The sequence below is a fragment of the Triticum urartu genome, chromosome 1A, assembly GCF_056163025.1.
Source record: "Triticum urartu cultivar PI428250 chromosome 1A, HENAU_Tu73, whole genome shotgun sequence".
NCBI lineage: Eukaryota > Viridiplantae > Streptophyta > Magnoliopsida > Poales > Poaceae > Triticum > Triticum urartu.
In genome coordinates this window covers 103,548,123-103,572,967 of record NC_141873.1, presented here as the reverse complement: position 1 = coordinate 103,572,967, position 24,845 = coordinate 103,548,123, and positions in this window count along the sequence as shown.

Genomic DNA, 24,845 nt, shown 5'->3' with positions numbered 1-24,845 from the left:
GTGTTGATTACATCTTGTAGTTGATGCTAGTTGGTTTATTTGGTGGAAGATTATATGTTTAGATCCTTAAAGATATTCAATACCCAGTACTGCAGGATGCTGCTAACGCGACACTACGATCAGTGACCCTTCGACGAAACTATGTGCGATGCATTAAAAAAGATGCAAAACGTTTGCGATGGAAGATACATCAAACATGGTCCAGATTTTGTTCCGTGTGCAATGCCGAGCATACAGTTCAGTTCAATTAACTATTTGCGACGAGGCAGAACAAAAGAAACGGGCAGGCAGATGAAGGCATGTGCGATATACGACATACGGTTCACTCGAATGAACTGTTTGTGATTAGGCGGAACAAAAGAAACGGTCAGCCAGATGAAGGTGTGTGTGATAGAGGGCATATAGTTCACTCAGATGAATTGTTTGCGTTGAGCCAAGATAACAGAAATGGTTCAACATAACAAGATGTGTGTGATACGCGAAAAAGGTCCGTAATCAGAAATGTGTGCGAAGACCGATAATAATACAAACGATTGCTTCTAATAAGACGTATGTGATATGCTCTATCTACACAACATCTATTGGCCATTGGGCGACGGGCGGTCATCCAGGTACGCCATAAGAATGCGAAGAGGCATCCTATATCAGCAAGGACTAGCTGTTCCACCAATAGCTCATCTAAGAGAACTCTCAAGTTAATTGTGCTTAGGCTGGAGCAGCCATCAAATGGGTGACTGGATGGGAAGTTGTCTTGATGTTAAATTAACTGATGGGATGGGTCATAAAGGTCAAATTAAATGACCTCTATGACCCATTCCATCAGTTAAATTAACCTTGAGGTCCTTATTTTTTTAACACATGTTAAAGAAGGTCTACCACATTACTTTTTGAGAATGTGCGATACGTGGAATATAGTTGATCCATCCAACCTGTTTGTGATGGAATAAGTCGCGTGTGTTGTGGGCAAACGCTTGCTAGTATACAACCATTTGTGATTGATGAATTCATCACTGACGGGTTCCGTGGTGTGGTCCGTGTTCATCTGATCATCATCCACTTCTTGTGCTAGCTCGATGTTCCTTATATGCTAAGTTTCCATTAATTGATGGTGTTTTATGAACACGCCACCGTTTCCCGCCCTTTCCTCACATTTTTCCCGCCACCCAACGATATTGCGCATAAACCTAGGCGGCGCATGACGCACAAAGGCAATAAGCGCAGCCTGTGGCTAGAGATTTCTTGGAAAAATACCAGCCCCATTCGGTTCATAATGAGACGGGACTAATTCTATTTTGATTCTATAGATTATTTCGCTTAGTACTATTATGTACAGAAGGGAGGAGCCGTATGAGATGTAGCACATCCACCTTTTCCAAGCATGCTGCCAGGGTTGAGAGGACCCTTGGCGCATGGTGCTTCAGCGCCACGGATCAAGATAGGCATGTTAGCGCCGGGAGGTTGTACCCCGCCACACAACATGATCAATGGCGCGCTGCAGAGCAAGCTAGGCGCGTTCGCGCAGATAGGCTGTGGCTCGCCGCACGGCGAGACCATTGGAGCGCCGCAGAGCGAGAGGCGCGACACCGCACAATAAGAGCGGATCCATCGGCGCTGGCTGCTATCGACAGGGGGTCGCAGTTGGGTACACGTCCCATCAGTACCCCCATTCCTTGCCAGGAGTGGGCAGAGGCCCTCTGCGCTGTACTTGCACTAGAAGTCGGCCACGCCGTACTTGCACCAGACACCCGCCGCGCTGTTCGCATGGGTCGCGCCGTTCGCCTTGTCCGCTGCCCGCTCGATGCCAATGCGCTGGTCGGTAGGCTCGGCCGCCTCCTTGGCCAGGTGTCCACCTGGGTGTAGTAGAGGAAAGTGGCTGTTGCATCCTCGAGCTGGTGATCTACGATGAAATAGCCAACTTGGAGTTCGAGATCGCGCTCAGATGCACCGCGAGTGTGTCGACCACTTGGACGAATGCCTGCACGAGTTCAGGCAGAGCCAAGAGCTACCATAGGCAAGTGCTGTTGGTCATGGTCCCATGGACGCATTTTATTTTGTTGAGTCGTTTCGACGTGAATAGCTATGTATTCATAATAATCATAGTATTGCTCTATTTATAGCTCTGTTTCAATGTGTGTACTATGTTTTCCGTTCTTATATGTTCTGTTTCAATGTGTGTATATATGATTTCCATTTTGTATATGTGGATGATAACAGCTAGATTCAAATTAGTATACAAAAATAGTTAGAAAATGGAATTCATAATATATATATATTAATTGTTCATTAGTTCATTAGTTCATCACAGAATATGTATAATATCATCACATATACGTGATGATGCTTAACTATTAGGTACAATGCATAAAATTGAAAACAAACAATACTAAAACTAATAATCCCTCCTGGGCCAGTATTCCAGCAGCCCCTCGCCAGCAAGTCCCTGGTGCGCGGCGTATTTCCAGTGCGGAGGCAGTACTCCGCCTCCTCCGCCTCATAGCGCTTGACGTACCGATCTGCCTCTTGTTGGCGGATGAGCGCAAACGATCTTGCCATTTCATTGGGCACACACTGGAGCTCCTCGTCGGTGGCACATTGGAGCTTATCAGTCCACCTCCATGCAGTGATGAGGCGCCCAGTGCCTTTGACCTTCCTCGCGAAGTACCGATCTTCGTACACCTACTCTGCACGACGACACGCCCGCCCCCAAAGCTCAGTCGACTCCTTTTTCCACGCGGCATCACGGGCTTCACAGGCCGCCTGGTACCTGGCTTCCTTCTCCGCCATCTCCTTCTTGAACGTGAAAGTGCGTTATATCGACTAGAGGGGGGGTGAATAGGCGATTTTTATGAAAGTCCTCATAACGTGGAAGTTATGAAGACAAATGATAGAAATAAACCTATTACCCTGCAGTAGAAGGTAGACTACACTAGGCAAGCCATAGTCAAGTATTCAATAGAGTGAAAGCACAATGACTAATAGCAGCAATGTAGTAAGGATCAGGTAGGAAGATATTGTGAAGCCACACAGAACATGCAGTCACTCAGTGAAGACAAAAGATAGTGCGAACATACAATGACTTCACAAGGAGTAACAGTAAGTAAAGGGAAGGGAAGATGAAACCAATGACTCACTGAAGACAATGATTTGTTGGACCAGTTCCAGTTGCTGTGACAACTATACGTCTGGTTAGGGCGGCTAGGTATTTAAACCTTAGGACACACAGTCCCGGACACCGAGTCCTGAACACGCAGCTCAGGACACCCAGTCCTCACCGTATTCCCCTTGAGCTAAGGTCACACAGACCTCGCCCAATCACTCTGGTAAGTCCTCAAGGTAGACTCCCAAACCTTCACAAACTTCGTTCACCGGCAATCCACAATGTCTCTTGGATGCTCAGAACGCGACGCCTAACCGGCTGGAGGATACACAGTCCTCAAGTGTAATAAGTCTTCAGATCACACAGACAAGAAGACTTAAGTGATGCCTAATTCTCTTTGGCTTTGGGTGGTTAGGGCTTTATCCTCGCAAGGAATTCTCTCTCAAAGGCTTCGAGGTGGGTTGCTCTCAAATGACAAAAGCCGTACTCTGAATCTGAGAAGCCAACCGTTTATGGTTGTAGGGGGTGGGCTATTTATAGCCACTTGGCAACCCGACCTGATTTGTCCGAAATGACCCTGGGTCACTAAGGAACTGACACGTGTTCCAACGGTCAGATTTCAAACTCACACGACAACTTTACTTGGGCTACAAGCAAAGCTGACTTGCCCGACTCTAGACAAGATTCGCTCTCAAAGTCTTCACTCGAAGACATAGGTTTTGTTTAAGCATCACTTCAGTCATTCTGACTGGTTCTCTTGGACCCCACTTAACAGTACGGTGGTTCCTATGACTCAACACAGAAGAAAGAGAACTACGAAAGATCTACGTCTTCGAGCTCCATAGGCTTCATGTGGTGTCTTCTCTTGTCATAGTCTTCAATGTGAATATCTTCATATACCACCTTTGACTTCAATGTCTTCATACATTTTTAGGGGTCATCTCTGGTAGGAAAACCGAATCAATGAGGGACTTCTACCTGTGTTATCCTGCAATTCTCACAAACACATTAGTCCCTCAACTAGGTTTGTCGTCAATACTCCAAAACCAACTAGGGGTGGCACTAGATGCACTTACAAAACCGAATGTAGAAAAACGAGAGTTGTAAGCATGAAGCAAAATATAAAGCACCCGCCCATATGGACCCGCTTGAAGACTATCAACCTCATATGCTTCTCAGCCGGCTTTATAGTGCATCTAGTGCCACCCCTAGTTGGTTTTGGAGTATTGACGACAAACCTAGTTGAGGGACTAATGTGTTTGTGAGAATTGCAGGATAACACAGGTAGAAGTCCCTCATTGATTCGGTTTTCCTACCAGAGATGACCCCTAAAAATGTATGAAGACATTGAAGTCAAAGGTGGTATATGAAGATATTCACATTGAAGACTATGACAAGAGAAGACACCACATGAAGCCTATGGAGCTCGAAGACTTAGATCTTTCGTAGTTCTCTTTGTTCTGTGTTGAGTCATAGGAACCACCGTACTGTTAAGTGGGGTCCAAGAGAACCAGTCAGAATGACTGAAGTGATGCTTAAACAAAACCTATGTCTTCGAGTGAAGACTTTGAGAGCGAATCTTGTCCAGAGTCGGGCAAGTCAACTTTGCTTGTAGCCCAAGTAAAGTTGTCGTGTGAGTTTGAAATCTGACCGTTGGAACACGTGTCAGTTCCTTAGTGACCCAGGGTCATTTCGGACAAATCAAGTCGGGTTGCCAAGTGGCTATAAATAGCCCACCCCCTACAACCATAAACGGTTGGCTGCTCAGATTCAGAGTACGGCTTTTGTCGTTTGAGAGCAACCGACCTCGAAGCCTTTGAGAGAGAATTCCTTGCGAGGATAAAGCCCTAACCACCCAGAGCCAAAGAGAATTAGGCATCACTTAAGTCTTCTTGTCTGTGTGATCTGAAGACTTATTACACTTGAGGACTGTGTATCCTCCAGCCGGTTAGGCGTCGCGTTCTGAGCATCCAAGAGACATTGTGGATTGCCGGTGAACAAAGTCTGTGAAGGTTTGGGAGTCTACCTTGAAGACTTACCAGAGTGATTGGGCGAGGTCTGTGTGACCTTAGCTCAAGGGGAATACGGTGAGGACTGGGTGTCCTGAGCTGCGTGTTCAGGACTGGGTGTCCGGGACTATGTGTCCTAAGGTTTAAATACCTAGCCGCCCTAACCAGACGTATAGTTGTCACAGCAACTGGAACTGGTCCAACAAATCATTGTCTTCAGCGAGTCACTGGTTTCATCTTCCCTTCCCTTTACTTACTATTACTCCTTGTGAAGTCATTGCATGTTCGCACTATCTTTTGTCTTCACTGAGTGACTGCGTGTTCTGTGTGGCTTCACAATATCTTCCTACCTGATCCTTACTACATTGCTGCTATTAGCCATTGTGCTTTCACTCTATTGAATAGTTGACTATGGCTTGCCTAGTGTAGTCTACCTTCCGCTGCAGGGTAATAGGTTTATTTCTATCATTTGTCTTCATAACTTCCACGTTTTGAAGACTTCCATAAAAATCGCCGATTCACCCGCCCTCTAGTTGATATAACGCACTTTCAATTGGTATCAAAGCAAGGTGCTCCCTTGTTCTGTGTGATTCGGTTTAACCACCTGGAGTTTTAGCTATGTCGACTGCAGGGATAAATAAAGTCTCCACTGCGTGCCCCATCTTCGATGGAACTGAATATCCCTACTGGAAGAATAAGATGCGCATGCATCTTGAAGCCATTGACGTCGACCTATGGTATGTCATCAAGAACGGCGTTCCCAAGGCTGGAGAAGGTGTCACTGCTGCTGATGTCAAGAAGTTCGTTCAACTGGACTCTACTGCCAAGAATATCATCTGTGGTCATCTGACCAAAGGATAGTATGGCCGTGTGAGTGCTTTGGAAACATCTAAGCTGGTCTGGGACTGGCTATCCAAGGTCAATGAAGGCGTCTCAACCCAGAGAGATCAGAGAATCAGTGTCCTTCGCAACCTCTTCAACCGCTTCAAGAGAAATGACAATGAGAATGTCCAGCTCACATTTGACCGACTCACTGACATCACAAATGAGCTTCAAGCCCTCGGCGCTACTGAGATCACCAAACATGAAGTCGTCAAGACACTACTGATATCACTTGATAGTTCGTTTGACACCCTAGCCCTGATGATTCAAGAACGCCCTGATTTCAAGACACTCGATCCGTCTGACATACTTGAGAGGCTCAACACACATGAGTTTCAGCTTTCTGAGAAAAGAGATATCTACGGTCCAAACTATATGCGAACTCGTGCCTTGAAGGCAAAAGCTGTCTCCTCATCTGAGGAAGAATCTAACAGCAGTTCGGATGATCCTGAAGACATTGGAAGGGAACTTGCTATGCTTGTGAAGAAGTTCCAAAAGTTCACCAAGAAGAAAGGTTTCAGAAAGTCTTCCCGATCAAGCTCAAGGAATGATGAAGCTTCTGCTCACAACTACAAGAAGAAAACATGTCACAAGTGCAAGAAACCTGGCCACTTCATCTCTGAGTGTCCATAGTGGGACAATGAGAACAAAAAGAAGAAGAAGAGCAAGGAATATGACTCTGACGACAAGAAGAAGAAGAGCAAGGAATATGACTCTGACGACAAGAAGAAGAAGAAATACTCAAAGTCTTCTTCCAAGTCTTCCTCAAAGTCTTCATCACACAAGAAGAGCTCATCTGGAAAGGCACGTGCGTTTGTTGGCAAGGAAATGGATTCAGAGGAGGAGTCCGCTTCTGAGGAGGCGGAGGTGGAGTCTGAGGAGGAGTCCGATTCAGGCGTCGCAAGTCTGGCTACTGCATACGTTGCCAAGTCCATCTTCAACACTGAAGACAATGACTTCATCACCGACACCGATGCAAATGACAAGGACTACTCCGCTTCTACCTACTGCTTCATGGCACGCGGTGCCAAGGTAAACACACGCACTACTCACTATCAAACATCTAGTGACGATGACTCTGATTGTGGTTCAAAACCCAGCTACAAAACACTTGCTAAAATTGCAATTGAACAACAGAAAGCTATGGAACATATTCAAAAACTGTTAGACAGAAGCGATGATCTGTTAGGTGCTGAAATGACTCGATCTGAATCCTTAATTGAAGACATAAAAAATCTTCACGTTAAGTATGAGGAACTTGAAAGTCGTCATGAAACTCTCTCAACAACTCATGAAAAGCTTTCCTATGATTATCTTCAAAGGAAGCAAGATCTTGAGAAATTGAGAGCGGCTCATGAAGATCTTCAAAAGGAAAACGAGTCACTTCGCACAAAATAGATCAGTTCCGCTCAGGAAGGATTTGAACCACCATGTCTTAAATGCATTGAGCGTGATAATGCTACTTCTGTTGCTGAATGTTCTACTGCTACTACTGTTGCAATATCTTCAACTGTTGATGTGGTAACTAACCCCTCTGCTGAGGATACCACTGCTATTGCTGATGAGAATGCTAGGTTGAAGACATTGCTTGAAATCAAGACGTACAAAAGTCTTAAAGGGCATCAGACACGATGTGATGTCCTCAAAAAGCAGATTCTGAACCGAAACCCGAGGAAAGAGGGTGTTGGGTTTGTAAGGAAAATGAATGCTGATGGCTCTTACTAGAAACCTGAGCAGTACCCCAAAACCACGTGGGTTGCTGCAAAGGAACCTTCAGCAGATCCATCCAATCTATCTGGCTTCACTTGTGCTAACCCCATTATCATTGATGAATCCCTTGATGCAAACTATAAACTGTTTAAGAATCAGAATGGTGAAGTGTTTGCCAGGTACATTGGTACTAACTGCAGGAATGGACCGCCTATGAAGAAGATCTGGGTTCCGAAAAGGTGTCTGGAGAATCTTCCTATGAATGTCATCATGACACCTCACGTGAAGAAGACAAACCTCAGACCAAAGGCTTCATACGGTCCAAAGGCTTCATACAGACAGAGGACTCACCTGAGTCGCACCAACGCAAATGTTTTGCAGGGAAACCATACTCAGGCATATGAATATGAGAGCGGTTCATCAAACCGCCATGTTCATAAGACCAAGAACTATTCTGCTTATTCTTATGAGTACTATTGTCCACCTGCAAGACTGTTTGCTAGGGCTCCAAAGCCAAAGTTCTCAAATGCTGCACTTAGACTTATTGCTTCTAAGACACCCTTGAAGATGTGGGTGGCTAAGAAAGCTTAACTCTCTTTTGCAGGGAAAGGTCTCTAGCAGAAAACCAAAATCGTCTGACGCTATTGCTGGGGACCTTAAACATCTTGTAGGGTGCAAGATCAAATGCCTGAATGGTCTTACTATGTACTTCATTCCTGAATCGCTTGCTACTCTCCCTATTAGTCCTAATCTGGATCTAAGCTTTCATAACCCACTGGTTCGTCAAATGTTTTTGCTTCAGAATGCTCTTCGTGAAGCCTATCCCCCTAACTGCACTGTAGGGTATGACACCAGCGTCTTCCGAATGGATTATTGATAGTGGGTGTACAAATCACATGACTGGCAAAAGAAGCCTTCTTATGGACTCAACCTTACGTCCATCCGACAAGAGCCACATCACATTTGCTGACACTGGTAAAAGTAAGGTATTGGGTCTAGGTAGAGTTGCAATCTCAAGGGATCAACACATGGATAAAGTCATGCTTGTTGAATCCCTTGGCTTCAACTTAATGTCTGTCTCAATACTTTGCGATTTAAACATGATCATAATATTTGGAAAATATCGTTGCCTTGTTCTAATGGAGTCTGACAAGTCTCTAGTATTTGAAGGGTATCGAAAAGATGATTTGTACATGGTAGATTTCTCAGCAGGACCACAGCTTGCCGTATGTCTTCTAGCAAAAGCTTCAGAATGCTGGCTCTGGCATCGGAGGCTTGGGCATGCTGGCATGAGGAACCTCCACACCCTGGCAAAGAAGAAGCATGTCATAGGCATTGAGGGCGTCAAGTTCAAGAAAGATCACATATGCGGTGCCTGTGAGGCAGGAAAGATGACGAGGGCCAAACATCCCTCGAAGACAATCATGACCACTACTCGACCCTTCGAACTGCTTCACATGGATCTTTTCGGTCCCACTCATTACGCAACTCTTACTACTACTTCTTGTCTCTATGGCTTTGTCATTGTTGATGATTATTCTATATATACTTGGGTGCACATAATCCTTTACAAGACTGAAGTGCAGGATGTCTTCAGACGCTTCACCAATCGAGCAATGAACAACTATGGCGCCAAGATAAAGCATATCAGAAGTGACAATGGCACTGAATTCAAGAACACTGGCCTTGATACATATCTTGATACCTTGGGCATCACACATGAATTCTCAGCCCCGTACACGCCACAACAGAATGGGGTCGTCGAATGCAAGAACAGAACACTCATTGAGATGGCCAGAATGATGCTAGATGAATACAAGACTCTAAGAAAATTCTGGCCTGAAGCCATTGATACTGCATGCCATACAATCAATCGTGTTTATCTTCACAAGATTCTGAACAAGACATCTTATGAGCTCCTTACTGGCAAGAAGCCAAATGTCAGTTACTTCAGAGTATTTGGCGCCAGGTGCTGGATCAAGGACCCACATCACACCTCAAAGTTTGCACCAAAAGCACATGAGGGTTTTATGCTTGGATATGGAAAGGATTCGCACTCCTACAGAGTCTTCATTCTCTTTCATTACAAAGTGGTTGAAACAGTGGATGTGCGGTTTGATGAGACCAACAGTTCACAAAGAGAGCAACTGCCAAATGTGCTAGATGAAGTTCCATCCAGTGAATCAATCAAGCTAATAGGAATTGGAGAAATTATACCTTCTGAAGCTCATCCTGAAGAAGAACTTATCATCTCAGCACCTGATCAACATGAAGACAATGCTCAGCCTGAAGACATTCCTTCTAACAATGACAATGATCAGCAAGAGCAAAATCTTCGCCCTGTACATCCTCGCGTTGCCAATGAAGTGCAGATTGAAAGAATAATTGATAGCATCAATGCACCCGGTCCACTCACTCGTTCAAGGGCAACTCAGCTGGCAAATTTCTGTGGGCACTTCGCATTCGTCTCAATAACAGAACCCAAGAAAGTTGAAGAAGCCTTCATGGAACCTGAATGGATTCAAGCTATGCAAGAAGAGCTTCAACAGTTTGAGCTGAATAATGTATGGGAACTGGTTAAGCGTCCTGATCCACGGAAGCACAATATAATAGGCACCAAATGGATATACCGCAACAAGCAAGATGAGCATGGTCAAGTTGTCAGAAATAAAGCTCGTCTCGTTGCTCAAGGATATACTCAAGTGGAAGGCATTGACTTCGATGAAACATTTGCTCCTGTGGCTAGACTTGAAGCCATACGCATACTGCTGGCCTATGCAAATCATCATAACATACTTCTATATCAAATGGATGTGAAGAGTGCTTTTCTCAATGGCAAGATTGAAGAAGAAGTGTATGTTGCACAACCGCCTGGCTTTGAAGATCCAAAACATCCTGACATGGTATACAAGCTCAACAAGGCACTGTATGGCCTCAAACAAGCCCCTCGGGCCTGGTATGACACACTCAAATACTTCCTGAAGAGCAAAGGCTTCATACCTGGTTCCCTAGACCCCACTCTCTTCATGAAGACATATGATGGTGAACTGTTTGTGTGCCAAATATATGTGGATGACATTATCTTCGGCTGCACCAATCAGAAGTACAGTGAAGAGTTTGGATATATGATGCAAGAGCAATATCAAATGTCCATGATGGGAGAGCTGAAGTTCTTCCTCGGTCTTCAAAGACGACAACAACGCAACGGCATCTTCATATCTCAAGAGAAGTATCTCAAAGATTGCCTGAAGAAGTTTGGTATGCAAGACTGCAAAGGCTTCACGACACCAATGCCAGCCAAACATCATCTGGGTCCCGACGACAATGGTAAAGAGTTCGATCAAAAGGTATATTGCTCCATGATTGGTTCTTTACTTTATCTATGTGCATCTAGGCCAGATATTATGCTTAGTGTTTGCATGTGTGCTCGATTTCAAGCGGCACCAAAGGAGTCGCATCACTTAGCTGTGAAGCGAATTCTTCGATATTTGGCTCACACCCCAACTCTAGGATTATGGTATCCAAAGGGCTCAGAGTTTGATCTGGTTGGATTCTCGGATGCTGATTATGCTGGTGACAAAGTTGATCGCAAGTCTACATCAGGCACATGTCACTTTCTGGGACGATCACTTGTATGTTGGTCCTCAAAGAAGCAGAACTGTGTATCTCTCTCCACTGCTGAATCTGAATACATTGCTGCTGGATCTTGCTGCGCTCAGCTTTTGTGGATGAAGCAAACGCTCAAAGACTATGGCATTCATCTGAAGCAAGTGCCACTCTACTGCGACAACGAAAGCGCCATCAAGATTGCCAACAACCCAGTTCAGCACTCGAAGACAAAGCACATTGAAATTCGTCATCACTTTCTCAGAGATCATGTTGTGAAGAAAGATATTGATATCATACACGTCAACACTGAAGAGCAATTGGCAGATATATTCACCAAGCCCTTGGATGAGAAGAGATTTTGCAAGTTACGGTGTGAGCTAAATATCCTGGAATCCTCAAATGTCCTGTGATCAGGCACACATCCTAACCCTTATGCATATTGATGACTTAGATGTGCAACACACGAAGTAAAGTATATCTTCAATCAATCAAGACATACATTCTAAGTGTGAATACATTAATGTGGAATTTGACTTCGGAGCGCCACGATAATTGTGCGCCGTGTCTAGGTCAAATACTTCCTATACGGTGGGTAACGCCACCACCAAACGTTCTATTTTGAAGTCTTTCACTCATGGAGTTACCTTGCGATGTCTTAACATTTGGTTTGGCTTCAATCTCAACATATCTTCATGATTATCTTCACTATGTTGATTATATAGATATATATATATATATACTAGTGTTCTGTCCTCTACAGCATTCACTTATAGCTATGTCTTCTTGTTGAATCTTTTGAACTAAGTGAATGTGATCGGACCCTAACCTCTCTATGCTTTCTATCTCAAATTCTATCTCTCCAAATCATATGCATTCTTTCGAAACTGTCGAATGTCTTCTCTGCGTCCTTGTCAGTAGAAGATACAGAGACAACCATTAAGTCTGTTTTCAATGCTCATTCCTCCACATGAAACCCGGAGAAGTAGGAACGACCACCCGACAATCCAGGCGTGTGTGGGACGTGGAACAAACCCCAAAATTCCGCATAATGGCCACGTGTTCCTCAGATGCGAATCGCTAGGGGAACCTGTGTAATAACGCAGTGCCGCCCCTGTACCTATAAATACACACTTCACGGCGGTCATTATCTCTTCTTCCACTCTCGCACGAACCCTAGCGCCACCGCTAGCCCTCGACGACGCCGGCGATGAAGCGCTTCGCTGCCGCAACCTCTCCGACGCCGTCTTCACGATGACCGCGGACATCGTCCTCTCCGCCGTCGCCGTAGGTGTCCTCCGTCGGCAAGTTAGGGCACGGAAGATCAAACTGCTCGGCCTCATCTTCCACTCCGTCTAGCAGTTCTTAGTGTGGTAAATACAACTTCCTTTTTACGGCACCGTTGATCCTATGGCTTTGTCACTTTCTACCAAAAGCAGTTTCTATTCACACAAGTTAGATCTCTCTCATACTGCATGTCATAACATGCCTAGTATATTCACTTATGCTTCACAAAGTAGTTAGATTCCTCACTTGTACTGATCTCTGGATTCGTACAAATCTGGAATCAACTCCTTATCTATGAGTGAATGTCTTCGCACGATGAGGTCAATGTCTTCTAAACTGATTTATATTCAAAATCTTCTGAGAATGCATATGACCTCTTCCTCTTCCCTCGCACCTTAATGCTGTCACAGGTACATGTCCGTGGGAGAATCCCTTGGTTCTCATAGTCTGCATTCATTTGCAGAATTCTTACAGCATCATATAAATTCTCCCGAAGCAAGTTCCTGTTTGTCCAGCAAGCGAAAATCTTTGAAGCCTTTGAACGTGTTGAAGCCTTTCAGTTTAAAGTTCATGGCTTCAGAGAAATCAGCAAGGAAGGGTGGCAGAAAGCGTCATGGAGAAACATCTAGAGATCTACCAGATGACCTCTCAAAACTGTACAAGACAGATCCTGAAGAGGATTACAATCAGCACAAGACCCGAATCCAATGGATTCGAAGATATTGGGCAGAACAATGGTTCAAATACCGATTTGTAACCCAGGAATATGCTGAGAAAAATGCCATCAAGAGACCATGGGGAGACATCCTATACAAGAATCTTCAACCCAGGTCCAGAGATGAAGCCATTGAACAAGGCTTCTATCCCTGCATGGTCCGTGGGCCACAGCCTGTTGATGCACACCCATCGTCACTACTATGGTGTCGTGACGACATTCTGTTCAAGCGCAACTTCCAGTTTGCCCAGAACTCAGCGAAGCAAAACAAGAAGACATTGGGCCTAGACTTCAACCCTGGTCCCTCAGCTCCAAGGGATGATGGCACACGAGATGCAGAACCCAATGTCATCGGTCCTTTCTACAACCTTGAAGGCCTCATCACCCATATCTTGGTTCAAGGGACTGAAGTGAATGAGCCTGCAGCTGACGCTGAATCAGATGAAGCGCCTGCAGCACCGAAGCCAAAGAAGTTGAAGAAGCCTAAAGCTTCAAAGCCTGCCCCTTCACCAAAAATCTCACGAGCGAAGCCACTGGCAACTGCACCTCCTGAAGATAGTGTGCAGTCTGAAGATTTATCACGCATCTCCAAGCCCCAGAAGGTCAAGATGCCTCTGCCACACACCGGCCAAGAGCTAATAGCTGCTGCCATTCTGCGTAATGATGCCATTGATCTGTCAAGTGATGAAGATCTTGCAGATGACGTTCTTGAGCAACTCATCAAGAGCAAAGAAGAAGCAGAAATCTTCAATGATCTGCCTCTCTTTGATGTAACAATCATCCACAACTTCATTGATGAATGGTTTGACACGCCAAACATCAGCTTCGACGATCTCCAACTACCTATTAGCCTCAGTGTCGCCTTCCATGGCGCCATTGCTTCAGAGCTAGCTATCGCCCAGAGCATTGTTGAACTAAAGCAGAAGATTGACTTTGAGAAATCTCAGTTCAAGAAGCATATGGCCAAGCTCAGCGTGCAAGAGGTGAAGAACTTCAAGATTATGCTGCACAAGCTCAAGGAAGCCTTTCTCAAGAAACGTGCAGAAGCTCAGGGTTCGCGTGAGCTTATGAAGGTTTTGGCTAACAGATGTGTGCAAGCCTACAATGAGGCTGAGAAGCGCAAGGCCCTTGGGCGTCCTGGCATCCACCCCAGGATGGCCGCAAAGAAGATGAAGAATCCCGCTACGGCTGAACCTGATGCACCAAGGCAGGAAGCAGATCCCATTGTCTTCCCAACTAGAATGACTGGCTTGAAGCCAAAAAGCCGGTCAACTGCTTCAGAGCTGAAGAAGACGAGGACTGCTGAGGCTGAAGCCCAGAAGAGGAAACATCCTGAAGCCTCTGCTACTGCCCCCTCCAAGAAGAAGAGGAAGACAAACAAAGAACGGGCTACTCCCAAAGAGCCCTTGATTGTTGAATCCATTTCCATGGTTCACCCCGACGCCGATCCACAAGAACGTCAACTGACTGTCCATGAGCCTGCTTTCAAAGAGGCTCATGAAGCTGAAGACTTTCCAGCAGCTGATCCCATCGCTGCTGAAGACATTGGTCACCATGACCATGTTGAAGATGATGCAGCCCTTCCTCAACTAGAGCACCAACAGGTATCATCGCCTGTGCTCACGCACAGCAAACTCATCAGCATTGGTCATCCACTGACGCCAATTGCACAAGATGCTTCATGGGCGGATCGCCCACAAGAGGAAGAAGACTTTGAGACCCAGCCAACAGCAACTCCACAGGCGTCACCCGCGTTGCGCAGGCTTCGCAAAGGTCCAAGGCCTCAAGTCTCTGCTGAAGACAATCCGGCTGCATCAGCCACTGAAGAAGAAGTCCCACAAGTTGCCACTCCCCTGTCCCACCAAGAAGCGGTTCTCGAGGAGAACGTGATCGTGACCGACCCTCCTGCTCGTCAAGTGGAGGTTGAACATCTTGAGGCTGCCACCACCAACACCTCTGAAGCCACTGACGCTGTCATGGCTGAAGACTATGTTACAACACAAGGTGGCAAATAAGTAGCAGACGACCATCAAGTTTAAGTGTTACAACTCAAAGAACCAAATGTAGCAAAACGAGAGTTGTAAGCACAAAGCAAAAAATAAAGCACCCGCCCATATGGACCCGCTTGAAGACTATCAACCTCCACTTGCCTGGCTTTCTCAGCCGGCGGCAACGACTTCCACTAACAAAGATTGTACTGGCCCAAAAACCAATCCAAAGTTGGGGGCTCCTGCGCAACCTCGTCCGGCGGCGTGTAGGGGTCCTTGTCGTTGCTATTCGAGTGAGCATCCTCGGGGGGTGGCAACTCCTTGTCGGCGCGTGGGAAAACCGGTGGCGCCACGGCAAAGATTAGAGAGAGAGAGGGAGAGGTCGATCGAGGGGAGGATGTAGATGAAAATGCAGGCGGGACGATGTGAGCAAGGTTGTATTTATTGGCGGCCAAAATCTAGATCAACAGGAACAGTACACACGCCGGTCTCCAGAATTTATGAGCACTGTAGGTTGAATTACACATGATTCCCGCAGCCAAATCCGTGTGTGAACTTAATAGCTGATGGTTTCCAATATAGAATTGTGTCTGATTAATGACCCCCGCCACTGACCTGCCAAACCTCAAGCCGCGAAATAGAGTGCTAATCGTGTGGAGGTCCGTTGTCTTGCCAGATCGTTACATTTTATTTTTTGAACACCATATATTTACATCGTCTGATGAACTTTTAACTCGCACACAAGTACGCAAAAATATGATTTTTCAAACCGTTATGCTTAGCCATTGCATGTAGGTGTAGTTCAAATTTGAATTACGGTCATTAAATGGCTAGAAAATAACATGACAATGTACTAGTGCACGTTAAACGAAGAAAAATTTGAAGGCCATAAGAGGAAGCTATCTCCCGTTCGTCATGAAACATGCATTGTTCCCTCTCGGAACCATGAGCGTTCTAGTGAGTTGCTCCGGTTTGAGAGGGGTGTGTGTCCAAACTTTCGTCAAACAGGCCAATTTCTTTTACCACGTCATCTTGGTGGCATGACATTACATCAAGCAAGGTTTCATGTTTTTCTGATCATTTTTTTGGAATTAAAATGCCATGGCACTCCATGCTTGTGTCCATGCCGTCAGACCAATATGTTTCAGAATTCCTTCTAATTTAATGATCATGGAATTAACTCGCACACAAGTACACAAATATGAGTTTTCAAACCATTATGGTTAGTCGTTGCATGTTCATGTAGTTCAAATTTGAATTGCAGTCATTAAATGGCTAGAAAATCACTTAAATGTCTTTATAAGGTCAAATGACCCCAAACTTTTTCCAAATTTTCACATGACAGTTGTATTAGTGCATGCTAAACGTAGAAAAAAATTTGAAGGCCGTAAGAGGAAGTTATCTCCCGTTTGTCATCAAACATGCATTGTTCCCTTTCGGAACCACGAGCCGTCTAGTGAGTTGCTCCGGTTTGTGAGGGGGTGTGTCCAAACTTTTGTCAAACTGGCCAATTTTTTACCACATCATCCTGGTGGCATGACATTACATCAAGCAAGGTTTCATGTTTTTCTGATCATTTTTTATTTTTTGAAATTTAAATATCATGGCACTCCATGCAGGTGTCCATGCCATGAGACCAATATGTTTGAAAATTCCTTTGAATTTACTACACATGGAATTAACTCGCACACAAGTACACAAATATGATTTTTTTTCAAACCGTTATGGTTAGCTGTTGCATGTAGATGTAGTTCAAATTTAAATTACGGACATTAAATTGCTAGAAAATGACTTAAATGACTTTAAAAGGTCAAATGACCACTGAAATTTTCCAAATTTTCACATGACTGTTCTATTAGTGCACATTAAATGTAGAAAAAATTGAAGGTTGTAAGGGGCTGTTATCTCCCGTTCGTCATCGAACATGCATTGTTCCCTCTCGGAAACACGAGCCTTCTAGTGAGTTTCTTCGGTTAGTGAGGGGTGTGTGTCCAAACTTTCGTCAAACATGCCAATTGCCACATCATCTTGGTGGCATGTCATTACATCAAGGAAGGTTTCATGTGTTTCTGATCGATTTTTAATTTTTTGGAATTAAAATGCCATGGCACTCCATGCATGCGTCCATACCGTGAGACCAATATGTTTGAAAAATTCCTTCTAATTTACTGCACAAGCAATTAACTTGCACACATGTACACAAATATGATTTTTCAAACCATTATGGTTAGCCGTTGCATGTTCATGTAGTTCAAATTTGAATTGCGGTCATTAAATGGCTAGAAAATCACTTAAATTTCTTTATAAGGTCAAATGACCCCAAAATTTTTCCAAATTTTCACATGACAGTTGTATTAGTGCATGTTAAACGTAGAAAAAAAATTTGAAGGCCATAAGAGGAAGTTATCTCCCGTTCGTCATCAAATATGAATTGTTCCATTTCGGAACCACGAGCCGTCTAGTGAGTTGCTCAGGTTTGTGAGGGGGTGTGTCCAAACTTTCGTCAAACTAGCCAATTTTTTGCCACATCATCCTGGTGGCATGACATTACATCAAGCAAGGTTTCATGTTTTTCTGATCATTTTTTATTTTTTGAAATTTAAATGTCATGGCACTCCATGCAGGTATCCATGCCGTGAGACCAATATGTTTGAAAATTCCTTTGAATTTACTGCACATGGAATTAACTCGCACGCAAGTACACAAATATGATTTTTTCAAACCGTTATGGTTAGCTGTTGCATGTAGATGTAGTTCAAATTTAAATTACGTATATTAAATGGCTAGAAAATGACTTTACAAGGTCAAATGACCACTGAAATTTTCCAAATTTTCACATGACTGTTCTATTAGTGCACATTAAATGTAGAAAAAATTGAAGGTTGTAAGGGGCTGTTATCTCCCGTTCGTCATCAAACATGCATTGTGTAAGTGCATCTAGTACCCCTTAGTGATTTTGTTGTATTGAAGACTTATAGGTTAAGGGACTAATGCGTGTGTGAGTGTACACAGGTATATAAGTCTATGAGGAGTTGATATTTACAGGAAAAGTCGACCACTAAAAATGAATATCTTCGACTGAAGATTTTGGTATTTCTGAAGACTTTCATGAAGACTTTGAAAGTGAAGAAATTGGTGTGTCCGTGAAGACTTGATATTCATGCGAGAAATATGAAGCTTGAAGACTTTCGTGTTCATAGTTTTGTTTTTATCTTTCTTGAGTCATAGGAAACACCGTACTGTTAAAGGGGGTCGAGGAAATACTAAGGAAAAATTTCCATGTGATGCTCAACTCAAAATCCTACACCTACCAATCCCTTCGAGTGAAGCCATTGGAAATCTTATACTGTTCAGTCAATTTCTTCAGTGACAGAGACGAAGTTCTTCTGGTACCTAAGGAATTTGTCCTGACTGAGGAGTTAGGAATTCGCCAGTGCGGATTGCCTACTAAGTGAGGAACATGATAGCCCTGAGGATTTTACTACTCAATATTCCGACCGTTGCTGTGCTATGCGCCAGCTGTCCCAAAATATCTATCCACCTAATAGTCATATCATTGAAGGGCATTTATGTCTTATCATGTCGGGCTGCTCCCTAGGCTATAATAGCCGCCCCCTACAACAACTGGCTGGTTGGCTGCTCCGAGAGAAACTAACACTTGTCATTTGAGAGCAACCCATCCTCCGAGGACTTTGAGCGAAAATCATCAAGTGAGGAAAAACCAAAAACCCAAAACCCAAACACCTACAAACCCCAAGTGATTGAGCATCACTGAAGAGATTGATCCTGAGTGGATCCGACGCTTGTTACCTTTGAAGACTGTGCTTCTTCCAGACGGTTAGGTGTCATGGTCTAGAGCATCCAAGAGGAATTGTGGATCGCCGAGTGACCAAGTTTGTGAAGGTTTGGAAGTCGCCTGAAGACTTACCACGAGTGATTGGACGAGATCTATGTGACCTTAGTTCAAGGAGAATACGGTGAGGACTGGGTGTCTTGGACTAAGTGTCCTTGACTGGGTGTTCGGGACTGTGTGTCCTCGAGTTTAAATACTCAGCCGCTCCAACCAGACGTACAACTGAGACAGCAGTTGGAACTGGTCTACCAAATCATTGTCTTCACCGAGCTTACTGGTTCTATTTCCTCAACTCTTTCATTTCCTCATAACTGTGTTGTATGTTTGTTCATATCTGTGTTTGAAGACTTTGACTGAAGACTTTCTCAATTTCCTCAGTTCAATTTCTTCAGTCTGTTTGTCTTCATCCTGTGTTATCATGTGATTACGCTTCCTGTACTCTGTGCCTGTCTTCATTTCATCATGATGACTATGCTTGCATTCTGTTGTGTTTACTTTTGAGTACTTATTCCGCTGCTAGTATTTCTTCGCTAAGGAATTTCCTCATTGGCAAATTCCTCAGTGAAGAATTTCGTAAAAATCGCCTATTCACCCCCCCTCTAGTCGATATAACGCACTTTCAATTGGTATCAGAACAAGGTACTCCCTTGTTCTGTGTGATTTTGGTTTAACCGCCTGGAGTTCAGTTATGTCGACCGCAGGTATGACGAAGGTGACATGCCCCATATTTGACGGTCACGAGTATCCCAAGTGGAAGGCCATGATGAAGAAACGCCTCATGGCGATGAACATCGAGTTGTGGACCGTCACTGAGATTGGCCTGACTAATCTGTGCAAGATGGCGGATGCTGATGACATTCGCAAGTATACTCTTCTCAACCTCACGGTGAAGGATGTCATCTGCTCCAGCCCGTCACAAAATCAGTTCAGGAATATCATGCATCTCGATCATGTGAAGCTCATCTGGGACCGTCTCTCTGAGGTCTATGAAGGTCATCGAACTTGTCATGATCCTTGGTTTGACTTCAAGGAATCTCTCAAAATGATGACATTCGAACCAGAATCATCATCTTTTGCATCATGCCTTATGGCAAAAGATGCTGAGGTAACTGAATGCTAGCTATCCGAGTCCAGTGATGATGAATCTGGTGATGAATTTGGACCCAGCTATGTCAAACTTGCTTCCCTTACTACTAAACAACAAAGAGCTTTGGAAAAAGCTCACTATATGCTAAACAAGAGCGATGATATGTTGGGTGAGGAAATGGATCAGTCAAAAGCTTTGGCTGAAAGTCTTCAGAGACTTCATACTAAGTATGACACCCTTCAAGATCAACATAACACTCTCTTATCAGATCATGAGAAGCTTTCTTATGAATTTCTTCAAAGAAAGCAAGACCTTGAGAAGCTAAGAGTGAGTTATGAAGATCTTCAGAGACTTCATACTAAGTATGACACCCTTCAAGATCAACATAACACTCTCTTATCAGATCATGAGAAGCTTTCTTATGAATTTCTTCAAAGAAAGCAAGACCTTGAGAAGCTAAGAGTGAGTTATGAAGATCTTCAGAAGGAGCGCGATTCATTACTTGCTCAACAAATCAGCGCATCTCAGGAAGAATTTGTTCCTCCATGCTTGAAGTGCATTGAACGTGAATCTGCTAATTCTTCACCTGAATGTTCAAATGCTGCTAATGTTTCAAATTCTTCACATGCCTCTGCTATCACTAATTCCTCATCCGAGGACATTGCTAGTATCACTGATGATGCAGGGCTGAAGGAATTGTACACGACAGGCATGTACAAAAGCCTCAAAGGGCATCAGGCTATTTGTGATGTGCTTAAAAAGCAGATCCTCAACAAGAACCCTAGGAAAGAGGGTATCGCCTTTGAGAGGAAACTCAGTGCTGATGGTACATATTGGAAGCCTGAGCAGTACCCCAAAACTACATGGGTCGCTGCAAAGGGACCTCCAGTTGATCCATCTAACTTATCTGGATTTGCATGTGAATCTCCTCATTCTGATGATGAGTCAATTGACTCCAACTATAAGCTATTCAAAAATCAGAATGGTGAAGTATTTGCTAGATATGTTGGCACTAACTGCAGGAACGGCTCCCCTATGAACAAAATCTGGGTTCCCAAAAGATGCCTTGAAAATCTTCAGGTGAATTTCATCATGACGCCACCTGTGAAGAATAGGAAGCCCAGATCAAATTCCTCATACGGACCAAATTCCTCATATGGATCAAAGTCCTCATATGAACATCATCATGCTAACCCGTCTGTTTCACAGGGAAGATCTAAGGATTATGGATATGTGCATTATTATTCAAATCATTATGTCCATAAGTCCTCGAAGAATTTCTCTGCTTACTCATATGCTTACTCTAATCCATCTTATGTGAAACGAAATGGATTGGATTCTATGCCATCCTTCTCGTATGGAGCTCGCAGAATGATGAACTGTTTGCCACCCCTTCAGATGTGGGTGGTGAAGAAAAAGAACTAATCTCTTCTGCAGGGTCAGGTCTCCAAACGCACGTAATCGTCTGAAGAATTTGATGGAGACCTTAGCATGCCTGATAGGACGCAGGCTAATCATGAAGAAATGAACTTTCATTTCTCGCATCCTCATATTGCTTTATCAGTTCTTTTACTTGATGAAATTGATCTGATGAACTGATGTCATATTCTTCACTAATGAAGTATATGAGTTTGTAAGCTGCACTAATTCATCTGCAGGATGATCAACCCAAAGCCACTGAGTGGGTCCTCGATAGTGGATGTACAAACCACATGACTGGTGACAAGAATCTATTGATGGATGCTCCATTATCTCCGTCGCATCTGAAGGATATCATCTTTGCTGACAAAGGAAAAAGTCAGGTATTGGGTCTAGGTAAGGTTGCGATTACAAAGGATCGACACATGGACAAAGTCATGCCTGTTGAGTCCTTAGGATACAACCTTATGTCTGTCTCAATGCTTTGCGATCTTGATATGGTTGTTGTCTTTGGCAAGTACCGTTGTGTTGTGGTTATGGAAGCTGATAATTCCAAAGTCTTCGAAGGCTTTAGGAGAGGAGACCTGTATATTGTTGATTTCTCTACAAGACCACAACCAGCCGTGTGCTTACTTGCAAAAGCTTCAGAAGGCTGGCTCTGGCATCGACGACTTGGTCATCCAGGCATGAGGAATTTGCACACGCTGGCGAAGAAGAAGCATGTCATTGGCATCGAGAATGTCAAATTCCTCAAGGATCACCTATGCGGAGCCTGTGAAGCTGGGAAGATGACCAAGGCCAAGCATCCAGCGAAGACTATCATGACCACCACTCGCCCATTTGAATTGCTTCACATGGATCTCTTTGGTCCTAATCATTATTCTGCTATCTCAAATGAAGCATCTCAATATGGCTTCGTTATTGTTGATGATTATTCTCGTTACACATGGGTACACCTTGTTACTTACAAACATGAAGTGCAGGAAGTCTTCAAACGATTTTCCTCGAGAGCTTCAACCAACTTTGGTGTGAAGATCAAGCACATCAGAAGTGACAATGGCATTGAGTTCAAGAATTCTGGTCTCAATGACTATCTTGATGAACTTGGTATCACTCATGAGTTATCTGCTCCTTACACTCCTCAGGAGAACAGCGTCGTGGAGCGCAAGAACAGGACTCTTGCTGAGATGGCTCGCACTATGCTTGATGAATACAAAATGCCTCGTCGTTTCTGGACTGAGGCAATTGATACTGCGTGCCACATCATCAACAAGTATATCTTCACAAATTCTTCAAAAAGACTGCCTATGAACTCCTCACTAATAAGAAACCCAATGTAAGTTATTTCAAAGTCTTCGGTGCTAAATGTTGGATTAGAGATCCTCATCACAACTCAAAATTTGCACCGAAAGCACATGAAGGTTTTATGCTTGGTTACGGAAATGACTCGCACACCTACAAAGTCTTCAACAACGTTCTTCACAAAGTTGTTGAAATTGTAGATATGCGGTTCAATGAAACTAATGGCTCGCAAAGAGAGCACCTACCTACTGTGATAGATGAACCAGCACCTGAGGAAACTATCAAGTTCAAGGCTACTGAGGATGTCATTCCTACTAAAGAATCTGCTGAAGAATTCATTCCAGAACATGAAGAACGTCGAGCTAATGCACCTGAAGAAAATGCTGGAGAAAATGGTGCTGAAGAAAACGCTGATCAAACTCTTCAATGACAACCAGCTCATCCTCGCATTGCAAAAGAAGTGCAAGTTGAAAAGATCATCAATGACATCAAAGTGCCAGGTCCTCTCACACGCTCAAAAGCTTCACATTTGTCTAACTTTTGTGGGAAGTATGCTTTTGTCTCTATTACAGAGCCCACTAAGGTAGATGAAGCATTTCTGGAGCCTGAGTGGATTCAGGCCATGCTAGAAGAATTACATCAGTTTGAGCACAACAATGTCTGGGAACTGGTCAAACGTCCAGATCCTCGCAAGCACAATATCATCGGCACAAAGTGGATCTACCGCAACAAGCAAGATGAAAATGGCCTTGTGGTGAGGAATAAGGCACGACTTGTAGCTCAAGGCTACACACAAGTTGAAGGAATTGATTTCGATGAAACCTTTGCACCTGTTGCTAGACTTGAGGCTATTTGCATATTACTTGCTTATGCTAACCATCATGATATCACTCTATATCAAATGGATGTGAAAAGTGCATTCCTCAATGGTAAGCTTGAGGAAGAAGTATATGTTGCTCAACCACCAGGTTTTGAAGATCCAAAGAATCCTGACAAAGTCTTCAGACTCAACAAGGCCCTCTATGGCCTCAAGCAGGCCCCATGGGCTTGGTATGATACTTTGAAGGAACTCTTTATGAAGAAAGGCTTCAAACCCGGTTCACTCGACCCTACTCTTTTCACTAAATCTTATGATGGTGAATTGTTTGTGTGCCAAGTATATGTTGATGATATTATCTTTGGCTGTACTGACCAACGTTATAGTGATGAATTTGCCTATATGATGAGTGAAGAATATCAAATGTCTAGGATGGGAGAGTTGAAATTCTTCTTAGGTCTTCAAATTCGTCAACAACACAATGGCATATTCATATCTCAGGAGAAATACCTCAAGGATGTACTGAGGAAATTCGAAATTCGGTATGCAAGATTGCAAAGGCGTCAAAATTCCTATGCCCACAAATGGCCATCTGTGCACTGATGAAAATGGTATTGGCTTCGATCATAAGGTATACCGCTCCATGATAGGTTCCTTATTATACTTATGTGCATCTAGGCCAGATATAATGCTTAGTGTTTGCATGTGTGCCCGATTTCAAGCTGCACCGAAGGAATCACACCATAAGGCTGTGAAGCATATTCTTCGATATCTAGCTCACACACCAACACTTGGATTATGGTACCCCAAGGGCTCGGCTTTTGATCTTGTTGGATATTCTGACTCTGACTATGCTGGTGATCGTGTGGATCGCAAGTCAACATCTGGTACATGTCATTTCCTCGGACGATCTTTGGTCTGTTGGTCCTCGAAGAAACAGAACTGCGTATCACTATCTACTGCTGAAGCTGAGTACATTGCCGCTGGTTCTTGCTGTGCCCAATTGCTATGGATGAAGCAAACTCTCAAGGACTACGGCGTCAACATGAAGAATGTACCTCTCTTCTGTGACA